Consider the following 12,200-nt stretch of genomic DNA (forward strand, 5'->3'; position numbering starts at 1 on the left):
TATTCTGCTTATTCTGTTTATTCTTGTTTTATAGAGGGATCAGTTCGACTCTACAATGATTTTAAAAAGGAACGAAAGTAATGTTTGCATGCACCTTCTTCGAATCGTTGTAAGTCGAAAACTGTTAGAAAATATGTACGGAAAAAGTGTCTCAAAAAAGTGGTAGAATCGATACGGCGTTCTAGAATATAAACGATTTTTCGAGAAAGAGTTGTTAATCGATTACTCAATTAATTATTCGAAAATCTTATAATACTGAAATACACTAGAGTCTCTTTTTATGCGGTTTCTTTTTCGCGACTCTCCGCGGATTTCCGAAGTTACCCGGTTTTTTTACGCGGATTTTTGAAGTTACGCGGTTTTCTTATTTTGTCTTAGATGCATGAAACTTCGATCTGGTGTTATCACGATTTTTTTACGTCAACGTTTTGACACAAAAAATATGTACAGATTACACCAGATCTGGACGTTTCATGCATTTCTAAAATATTTGGCATTTGGAAAATTTTTTCCTTTAATATTGCGTTTTTTTAGGCGGATTCCTTAAGTTATGCGGTTTTTTAACGGGAATAATCGAATATATAATATAATAATCGCGCTCAGTAATCGAATATTAGTTCTAATCTAATCGATTAAATATTACTCGATTATCTGGGTTATTAATCGATTACTCGATTATTTGATCGATATTACGACATCCCTAATGTTAACAGCTTGAAAAATTCAACTACACGGTAAACTTAATGCACCTAGATATAAATACTTATGCAGTTCTCAGAAAGTAAATAGATAACCTTCTTGTTGATCTTATTTATCTTTAACTAGTTAGCAAGTATCTCAGTAAGTTTGGACACTTTTGTTTAATTCTTAGTAGAATGCTCCCAGCACTCAATCTAAGAAAATTATTGAAATACGTTTCAACCAGTAATGGGTAAACAGTGAGGTACCAAATCGGTTTTTTTCGGGAGTAATTCCGTGGGAAAAAACCCGGTCAGTTGGGAAAATTGTCTTTTTTAATGTATTTTTCTAAGTGAAACACTAATAAACCATATTTCTGGAATCACATATTTATTTAATAAGGCTTTTTTTGATTTTCCGAAGAATTTGAAAAATTTGTTGAGGCATCATCCCTTAAATTGTTGGCAATATCGGGTTGAACTCACATTTCTTTGCAAATTATAATAAAAAAACCTAAGTTTTTGCAATGACTGAGCGGAAACATATATTGGAGAAGCTAAATGGATGAAAAACTAGCAGAAAAGATGATTTATTGGAAAAAGATACGCTCAGAGACAGGACTCGAACTTGCGTTTATTTTGATACTAACTTTTGCAGTACCACATCGGCTCGCACACATTCTCATTCTCAATATCGAATAAAACCATTCACTCCCTAAATCTCACGTTTAACCGACAAAATATTCGTGTAGAATGAAAGACAATATTTCAATTTTTTAACAGTACCAGATATTGCCAATGTTATGAATTTTTAGACTCTACACGCTTAGAAAAAGTTACTCAGAGTTTGAGTGCTAATTACTCATTTTCAAATGATACATAGAAACATAAAAACTTGAGTAGTTACCATCAATGATAATGAGTAACTCTTAATCTAAATTTGAATTTACCGCAAGAACTCGTTTATATGTTACTATTTGCAATAACCATTTGTATCAACAGGTTCTATTTTAATTAGTGAGCTCGCGTATTTCAAAGGTGAGTCGCTTAACACAAACGGTGTTGTGTCTGCAAAAACCGGAATGATAAACTGTGCTCTTGGTTGTGTAGTTGGTTGACGCAGATATGCTCCGTATTGTGCTTCAGAATGGAAACAAATATGCTCAAATGTCATTTATGAGGAATAAGTGTCTGATTGGTGCCTGAGCATTACTAACATGTATGTTAAAGTGTGATTGACACACTATTCCAAGCTAATCACTCAATTTTTGGTTCATGTACAAATAAAGCATTACTCAGAAAATGAGTAGATTCTACCCAAACATCGTTTTTCAGGGGAAGAATTTGAATTTGAGTAACTAAGGGGTTACTTTAAATTGGAGTAGTTCCACTTTATTTTTATTGGTAGATGAGTGGGATCTTACTCATTTTTGAGTAACTGTTTTTAAGCGTGTATGGCTAAAAATTTTGACCGGAACTTTTTTCTCTTACAATGATATTACACTCAGAAAAATCCTCACTTCCATGCTACGTGAAAATGTATGTAATTTTTATCCATCTAACTTTTCTTGTAATACTTATGTGAAGTATAGATAGTATACATTTGCTTATAAATTATGCTTCTGCTTCTACTAGTATTAGATCTGAAAATATAATAAAAATTAACTAGACTTCATAACTGTCGATAAAATCAATAAGCAATTATTCACCCTAAAATCACTGTGACAAATACCGTAGAAGGGTCAAAAAGGATTTGGTTTATGTTGGTTGTTTTAGGTTTTTCAACTAACGCCATATTGCGAGCACAAAATGAACATGACAAAATGAATTCAGGAAAGTACGTGACACATAAAATATATGTGACAACAGCAATAATTCTGACATATGGTTCATTTCATATTCAATCACGATCCGATGATTGGTAAGAACATCACGTGAACCCTGATGACAAAGCCATTTTTTGGAATCTACGTGATTTTTCACATTAGGTTAACGTGTGAATTTTTTTCGAGTGTAGTACAAATGCCATACACTCTTGCCAGCCGCTACCTAATTTCGGGTCAAAACCTACCCAAAATCAACTAAAGTGCATCACCCAAAGTGTTATGCCATAACAAAGAACGCTACCCATTTTTTTATGATCAAGTCAAAGTATGAGTAGATAACGACCTAATTTTGGCTAGCTTATAGAAAAACTCGACAATGACTGATTTCTCCCCAAAAATACAGTTACTCACAAAATTGATCGTACACACGTATGATGCTACATTACATTGCAGTTTCTTACTGTTGCTAGCTACTTTTTAATTTATTTTGAAGTGATTTTGCAACGAAAATTGTTTTGAAACATAATTGAACGAAAACTTGGACTAAAATTATTTTGTTGTTAGAAATAATCGATTTATAAGGAAATGTATGCCTTTTTTAATCTCACAAAATTATTCGTACCCCAATATCAACACAACTTACTATGAACCCTTTTTGTGTGTAAGCTGTCAGTGTTAGAGTAAACAACATTGATAGTTCGTTACAGCTTTGGTTTGAGAGTTATAAATTGAAATACAGAGAAAACCGTTATTTTTTTGTAATGGAAGGCAAAAGGAAACAAAAAGACATTTTTATAAGAAAATTGATCATTTCCTTGCTCTGTAAAAGAAAATCCTTACGCGAAATAGGAGAAATCGTTGGACGATCACGTTCTACCGTACAGAATATCATTGACAACTGGAAATACAAGGGAACTCTGAAGAAGAAGGCAGAAAGGGAGGAAAGAAAACCGTTGGAGTTTTGAAATCAGGTAATATTCACTGATGACACAAAAATAAATTGCCTTGGATATGATGGCAGACAAATTGTTTGGAGAGAGCCGAATACAGACCTTAAAAATAAAACTTTGAGACCAACAGGTGGTGGCTGTGTCATGTTGTGGGGTTGTATGGCAGCTTTCAGGCACAGGAACACTGAAGTTTATCGACCGGAATATGGACCAAATGCTATATATGGATATCTTAAAACGTAACCCAAAACCAAGTGCACAAAAATTAGGACTATCATCAGGATATTGTTTCCAACAGGATAATGATCCAAATCACACCGCACATGTTGTTCGGGAATGGCTGTTACATAACGTTCCTAAACAATTGAAAACACCACCACAGTCACCAGACATGAGTCCCATCGAAAACCCATGGGATAAAATTAATCGGCGGTTCAAGGATACTAACACATCAAACAAAAACACGCTGAAAGAGAAAATAAAATAAGTATGGGAAAACATCCGGGCATCTTGCGCAAAGAACTAGTGAACCCAATGCCCCGTCGTCTGTAAGCCGTAATCGACACTAAGGGAGGCTACACTAAGTACTAAATTTTATATTTAAATCCGCATTCACCAGCTACACTTAATAATGCAGATAATAATGCATAATGAGTGTACGATCAATTTTGTGATATAGAACTAAGGCGTTTTTTGTTGAAATCGAACCACAAAATGGGAAGAATCTTAATATTTGACTAAAATGAATATTAATCCAATTCATAAAATGTATAACATTGAAATTACATATGTTTTGTTACTTTAAACTTAATAATTGAACAGCAAAATGTGAAAATGTGATATTTTTTCGTGTGTACGATCAATTTTGTGAGTAACTGTAGGTAAACGTGCTTTTCAGTGTACGTAACAGAGACGTCAGATTCAGGGATGCCAGGTTAACAGATTAATGTGTGTTTTCTATATTTTCAATTTTCTTCACAGATTTTAAAAATTACAAAGATTTCTGAAATCGATCACAGATAGTTTTTTGGCTTGATCACAGATTTTTGAAAAAAAGGACCTGACATCATTGGTCAAATTGCTCAATGCGGCGCGAGCATTTTATAGGGTCACATCAACCAATGAGAGTTTCTTTTTTTTTAACTTTCGTTTCTGTTAATAACTCCCTGAGTCTCACATTTACTAACATAATATTGTAATTTTCACTGGTGTTTAACAAAGATTGCGATGCAACAAGATAGCGACAAAATGCAGCAAAGATAGCTAAACTTTCATTCGTCTACTCTAAAAATTCAGTCGCCTTTGACAGTTACATAGTTGTTGATGCTTTAGGCACAGACTAACAGACAGGACACTCAAATTAGATTCTTTAACCATATAAACGGTCATTTCGAATATTCCTTTAGTTGGGACAGTACTCGGATATGTCATGATGGCGCCACGTTAGCATATCAAATACATCCTGTCTGTCATCTAGACTGTGTTTATTTTTTTCATTTACCAACCGAGTTGCCATTCATACAGAATTACCTGTAATGTATTGATTTGTATACCTCCATGCGAATTTCATGCAGGATACAGATTAATTACATATTGCCAAAACTATATACAGAATTGTGCCTACTTGTCATCCTACAACGCAATACAAAATCAAACCCGTTTTGTTACAATATTTACTTGCTTCTGGTCTTAATTTCGGATGGAAATTACCAACACAATCAAAAATAGTCTAGATGAACAACGTTGAGTAAAATAAATGTTTACTTTCCAACATCGCTAAAAAAGTTAAATATATTATCAACGTACTCCAATAATTTATTGTGACGATTCATTATCAAATATTTTGATGAAATCAGGCAACCCTGTAAGCAGCTGATCGGTGTTGACAAACGAGGGGAAACCAACTAGTAAAAAATCTTTTACGTAACACAAGGGGTGTACCGATAGTAAATAGTTCGCGCAGTACAATATAGGTGGAACTAGTGCATCACGAAAAATGATTTTTATAACAATTTACTCATACTGTCATGTCTGTTAGTCTGTGCTTTAGGTGTACAAACAAATAACAAACATACTTAATATTATTAAGTGTACAAACAAATAATTTCTCCGTCTTTTGAATATGTAATTGCTTTTAATCCACCAGATGATTTTTTTCTATTCGCTCTAATGCTCGATATAAAAAACTGTAAACTTCAGTACAACAGACAGTGAGATGCCAGGTAAAATTTTCACGTCTGCATACTAGAAATCCTTCAATGCAAGTGCTAAATTGTATAATAATGACGAGAAAAAACAAACAAGAAGCTCAACGCAATATTGAAAGTCTGTAAATTTAACGATTGTATATGAAAGTTTCACAAACTTGTAAAAAGTCTGCAAAATTTCAGAGTCTGCTTGCAAAAGATATCGGCAAATTTCCATGCAAATCTGAAACCTGGCAACTGTGATTCTGACGCTCATTATTTCGTTATCCTGCGGCGATTCCGTCGCATTCTTTGCCCCGCTGAAAATCACAATACTTTTGAAATGCTTCCGTCGAATGGTCAGATTACTAGGCCTTTGCTGAAAATATCACCTTTTCGCACATCATGTTCATTATAAGACAGTGCTAATTAAATTATGAGAATGCCTTTATTATGAAATAAGTTTTTAAACCCGATTTTTCACAGTAGATTGAAGGAGTTATATCAATGAACAAAATAAAATGAATGATATTTCTCTAATTTCACTAATATTGACAATGTAATTTTCAATATTTTTCCATATTTCTTCGTTATTTTTTCAAGTGTCATGTTTAGAAATTTCGCATTTCATCAAGTCCCAACTATTCTCTCGGCCGGTCAAAAACGGAGATTTATTTAGCGTTGATATGAGCAACGCTGTTTTTGACAGATCACGGGAAAATTGTATCTTGTGCCATTGTCAAACTTGTTCGGTTTGGGGTGTAATTTAATCACAAATGGGCACCGGTAATCCCCTTTTTTATCCACTTTTTTTTTATCAAAAATTGTGTTCAGTGTCGAAGCTAATTTCTGGTTGAATGAAAGCAAAATTGCCGCATCTGGAGTGAAAACCACCAGTAAGAAAAATGAACCATTGATTTTTAATGCTGTAAAATTCACAATTAGATCTATGGGTTACAATACATTTTATTGTATCTTGACAATTTTTTTTTCATTTCCAACGATTCAATATTTTGTTTCTACGATTCAAAATTGAATTTACTGTACACGTGGTGTTTCAAACAATATTCAAACTGTACATTTGATTGTTTTCCAAGAAAACATGTATGAGAAATTTTTATGATTTGAATTGTTACGATTCTTAACAACCTATATATTCTATTGTGAAAAGCATGTTCACAATTAATTGAGTAGTGTACATTACAACAGTACATTAAAATATTTTTCAATGGTAAAAGCAAAATTGTGGAAAGTTTTGTAACAACAAATCGTATTGTTTTTCTACAATATTTTTTATTCGGACAGTCAGAAGCATTACAAGTCCAACCAATTCATCCAAAAAAGGACTATTTGGTGTGGATTATGGGCCGGTGACATTATTCGTGAAATACCGGTCAATATGTTGGAGAAAGTGTGCTAAATTTGGATCATCTAAAACGAAGCCCATCTAATATATTGATCGTTATATCGATTCCAATGAAGACTCCATCAATTTTCTCATTTTTTTGTGCTTTTTTTTTTAAATCGAATCCTATACCTCTTGAACAATCACCCTTTACATTTAAAACGGTGACATTGTGCAACCCGATTTTGCATCGTTGGAAGTAACAACAATAAATAATTTTTCAGCATAGGTCTCATAATATGGGACTTGTACAATCGATTAGTTGTACTAAATTTTAACCTATCGAAATCAAAAGAACAACTAATATTCTTGTTGCCTTGCGATATCTAAGCCAAAACCTCATCTATCAAACTAATCTTCTCAGAAGTTGTTTGATCTTTTTCAACACTTCAAGAGCTGCACATTGTGTTTGAATTGTTTCACTATTTCATGCAACCTTGTTTCGAACTAGTTAAGCCGGCAAAACTTTAGCTCCTCATTTTCTTTGATAATACGACAATGCGATGGCCGACTATGGCATATCATCTCTGTCCGGGGCTATCTCCGTTCCTCACATTGTACCGAGAGAGCACCCGAGGCACGGATAGGGATGCTCTTTCTTCCATTTAAATAATTTACTTACTTCATAGTAGCAGCAGCAGGGCGGAGCTCTATTCGGTCGAATAGTTTCACCCCGAAGCCGGATCCCAAAGCGCCCGAGAAATGTTGACTATTATGGCACTTCACTTCATTTTACGAGTGTTTATGCAGCAACGAAAGCATTTTCCTTGCCATATCGTTTGGTTTTAGCGCCGGTCCGGATTGCTGCAGCCAGCCAACCAACCAGCCCAGGATCTCAATCGACCTTCGGTATACTTTCTGCTGATGTGGATGCCGGAGCTTGGAACCGACGGAGGATGAGTGTGTGAAGAAATATTAGAATTTTCCTATGGCACTCGGTCCCCCGAACATCATTGGGAAAACGATGTCGACGCGGTGGAACAAAGACGGTAACATTTTCACTGCCGGCTGCCTCATCGTCGCGCCGCCGTGGTCGTCGTCGTCGTCGTCGTCGTCTTCATCATCAATGGATGGCTAAGGATTTCAGTTTCTGCTTTATCAATATTTATGCAATCCTCTTGTTTACGGGCTAAATGGCTGTAATGAAGCTTAGTTTATTGTTTATCAGATTCACCGAGGTCAGTTGGTTGCGCAAATCTCGGCCTCATCGGAATGGGATTCGTTTGTTGACTTTTATCGCCAAAGAAAACTCCAATCTTCTAATAAAATTATCAAACATAAACACTAACACAGCAGGCTTTGCGCGTCGACCGAAACCCGAAAGCAGTTTCCATTATCCTAAATAAACCCTAATTCGAGGCAGCAGATTAAAACAAACAAACAAACGTCAACGAACGGCAGCGCAGCGAAACAAACGATGCAAATAACCTGCAACCGCGCAACGATTTGCGGTAGCCGCACGAATCGCGACGGAATAAACGTAGTACATCACCGGCACTTGCTCTGGCCACTGCCAGTACGCATCAAATCAAAATATTAAGACAACAGACAACAGCCCAGCTCCTGTCAGTGCCGCACGTTGGAGCCGTTCCCTTCCGTTGCGGGTAAACCAACATTCATTTCAATAACAATAAAGCAAAATGGCACAAAATCCGGCACAACTCGTGCGCGAAGTTGACGACGTCTTTTGACAGCTCTTTTCGCGCGGCTTGGTTTCTACATCGGGCGCGCAGTGCAGTGCAGTGCAACCTGCATCCGCATGCTACCGGTTGCCGGTTTGGATACAGAGAAAGAGAGACAGGAAAACCAGCAACAGCAAAAAAAAAAGAATGCGAAACGCTTTGCATAAATTTGCCTAAGCCACAAGCGGAATAATGTCGAAGGAAGCAGTAGGCGTTGGGTGGAGATTTGGTTGGATTCTCTCTCTCATTTCTTTTTTGTTGTTGCTGCATTGCGTGTCGAGTATCTTGCTAAAGTCCTGAACGAATTTGCATAGCTGTTCACAGTTTCAACGGATAAAAAGTTTTTCGATGCGCCATCTGTTTGTCGACAGAAATGTTCGACATCACATTTCGATAGTCTGTCATTCGAACGTAGGTCAATCTTTCTATGTTGAATTTTGTCAGGATGGGTAATATTGAATTATATTCCACAATAGAAATGCAGAATCCAGGCCCAGAAACTAGATCCTGCACACAGTTTCAGTTTCCGAGTGAAGTTCAGGTGCAGAATCCAGTTGCTGAACTCTACTTTAGTGTTTAAGCCCCAAATCCGGAATTCAGTTCCAGAATTCACGTTCAGAATTCAATCCTAGAATCTTGGTGCCTATTTAAATTTCTGGATTCAATATTCAGTTTTAGAGCTCAGGTCCAGAATTCAAACCCAAAATTTCGAACCAGAATTCAGGTCCGGGATTTAGCTCACGAATTCAAGTTCAGAAACTAATCCCAGTATACAAGTCCAGAATACAGTTGTTGTTTCCGAAAAAAGTTTCGAAACTCAGTTCCTGAATTTCGTTACAAAATTCCGCCCCAGGTAATTCTCGGGGATCGAAATCTAGGTCCGGGGTTCAGAATTTGAGCTCATACCTAACTTTCAGATATCTTGATCAAACTTGATTCAGAACCTGTATTCTGAAACTGAATTCGTGAACCAGATTCTAGAACCTAATACTGGACCTGAGTTCTCTGAGTCTGAGTAAGAATTATAACTACTGAATCCAGTTCACGAATTCAGTTCCAAAATTAAGTTCAAAAATGAAGGTCTAGGGCCAAATTCCACAATTTAGTACTACTATTCCGGTTTTGAATTTATTTATTGTTTTTTTTTTTTGAATGGCGATAACTCTCACTTGTCTCCAGTCATGTGGCACAATATTACCCTCTAGGAACTTGTCGAATAATTCTAACAAGCGATTTTTGGTAGAGTCAGGCCAATTTTTGAACAGGTTGAATTTAATTCTGTCTGTCCCCGGAGCTTTATTGTTACACGACAAGAGCGCAAGTGAGAACCCCACCATCGAAGACGGCGTTTCGTTCATGTTCGATGTCGCGACGCTGGTGATCTTCTGTTCCGGAACAGAGTCGGTGCATACCTTTTTCACGAAGTCGAATATTCATCACTTACATTCGTGTTGTTTCGATTACGCATTTGTCGCGGCGGTGTTCCAAAGATATTTCTTTTGTTAGTCCATCCACGAATCGACGCCAGTAACCGCGTATTTTAGTTTTAATCATACTTTTCGTTTTGATTTCTAGCGCCGTGTACTCCTGAGAATTTTGAAGGTTAAGCAGTTAGGAATTGACAATAATTTTGGAGCGGAAATCTGGAGTGGAAATCCGAAGTGGAATTCAAAAACTAAATGATGAACCTGAATTCCGGATCTTAATTAGGAAACTAAAACTGAGCTCTTAACGAGTATTCAGGAAATGAAACTGTATTTCAAAGCTGAATTATGGTACTGAGTTCAGGAGCAAAAGTTAAGATTGAAACCACAGTCCATTTACAAATTGTATGTCAATAATTCCGATTCCTGGATCCAGGTCCTAGATTCAATACTAGTATTCAGCTATAGAATGCATTCCCAGAGTTTTGTTCCAGAAACTAGTTTCAGTTTCTAAAGTGAATTCTAGAATCCAGGTAAAGAATCCAGTTCCTGAACTACGTTCCATTATACCGCTTAACAAATTCAGGTCTCGAAATCAGGTCTCACATTCAGTTCCAAAAATTACTTCTCTTCAGAATTCCGGTCCCAAATCCTGGTTCGAAATTCAGTTTCAACAATCAGGTTCTGAAGACAGTTCCAGAGTTCAGGTCCCTAATTCAATTCCAGGGTCCTGAACTCAATTACAGAGCTCAGGTTCAGAATTCAAAACCAGAACTCAATTCCAAAATTTATTTCCAGAAATCAGATCCTGAATGCAGCTTTAGAATTCTCGCAGTCAGGGATTGACATTACTTTTGAAGCGAAAATCCGAAGCGGAATTCAGAAACTGAATGATGAATCTGAATTCTGGATCTTAATTGGGAAACTAAACTAATTGAAATATAATTCGGAATCTCAATTCGGGAATTAATTCCTAAACCTGAATTTCATAGCTGAATTTTGGAACTGAGTTCTGAGTTCAGTTCCAACAATCAGGTTCTGAAGTCAGTTGCAGAGTTCAGTTCCAGGGTCCTAAACTCAAAACCAGAACTCAGATCCAAAATTCATTTCTAGAACTCAGGTCCTGGATGCAGCTTCAGAATTCACGTTCAGAATCCATTTGCAGAGTCCAGGTCCAGAACTCCAATCAGCATGCAGTTTCAAGATTCATTTGCAGAATCCTGAACAAAGGATCAGTTCTTGCATTCAAATTCAAAACTCACTTCCTGAATTCAAGTCCAGAAAACAGTTTGTAGATTGCGAACTGAGTTCTAAGAACTCAGTTTCATTATTTCGTTTCTGAACTTCGATTCAGAATTGTGCTCCAGAATTAACATCCCAAATCCAGGTTGATATCAGAACTGAATTTCGGAGCTGAATTCTGAACCTGAGTTCTGCAATTAAAATTCAGACTTGTTCTCTGTTCCTGAACTCCGGTTCAGAATTCTGAGTCATATTCAGAAATCTACACAGAAAAAAATTATAAATTTTACAAGTGACACATTTCTACAAACGATACCATTCATAAAACATAACTTGTATAAAGTCAAAAGTTTTTACGTGAATTTACAAAGTTATCCGGTTTTCTTGTTTGGTCTTAGAAATGCTACCATTGAACACTTGAAATATGTTCGATTTTTTTCAAAAATGAAGAGAAAAATCTAGTCCCAGAGTCGATTTTTTCAAAATCCAAAATCCCAGAGTCAATTTTTTTAATATTTTATTTCTGACATTTCACCAGATCTTTACGTTTCATGCATTTCTAACATATTTGACATAAAAAAATATCTTCAGATTTGCGGTTTTTCTACGCGGATTTTCTAAGTTACGCGTTTATTTTCACGCGGTGTTTTTACGCGGTACGTATCCCCTCCGTAAAAAGAGACCTCAGTGTATCCATTATTCATCAAGCAGATATGTGCGTCTGTGGCTCAGTCGATTAACTGATGTGCACTGTGATCTAATGTTTCTCGGTTCCAGTCGCGCTGTTTCTATCGATCTTTTGTTTTTT

This window comes from Malaya genurostris, chromosome 1 (genome assembly GCF_030247185.1).
Source record: "Malaya genurostris strain Urasoe2022 chromosome 1, Malgen_1.1, whole genome shotgun sequence".
NCBI lineage: Eukaryota > Metazoa > Arthropoda > Insecta > Diptera > Culicidae > Malaya > Malaya genurostris.